Consider the following 514-nt stretch of genomic DNA (forward strand, 5'->3'; position numbering starts at 1 on the left):
TTTTTCTCCTGTAATTTTAGGTTCACAGCAAAACTGAATAGAAGACGTGCTGCTGCCCCATTCTCAACACCCACAGTAGAGTGCCTGTGAACCTACACTGATAGTGTTATCCACCATCCGCAGCTGACAGCGAACTTCACTCTTGATAATGCCTTCTACAAGATTAGACAAATGGTTGGCACACGTACAATTACAGAATCACACAGTTTATTTCCTGTTTTAAATACTGAAGAGGGATATTCACAACATATCCCTTTACACAGACCAAAAGGAGACACTTTCCAGAAAGAACTAAACCTTGTAAAGGCACTGCTACCTTAACATGTTGGTGAAAGTTTGTTAAATATTAGTGTTTTGAGTGAAAGGGCATAGCTAGAAAAATAAACAGAATGACACAAAAACACTATGGGGAAGGAAAGTAGCTTCCAGAAAAGTGGCTGACAGACATAAGTCCTTCCTTCCTTCCTTCCTTCCTTCCTTCCTTCCTTCCTTCCTTCCTTCCTTCCTTCCTTCC

This window comes from Psammomys obesus, unplaced genomic scaffold (genome assembly GCF_907164565.1).
Source record: "Psammomys obesus unplaced genomic scaffold, mPsaObe1.curated_primary_1811, whole genome shotgun sequence".
Lineage (NCBI taxonomy): Eukaryota > Metazoa > Chordata > Mammalia > Rodentia > Muridae > Psammomys > Psammomys obesus.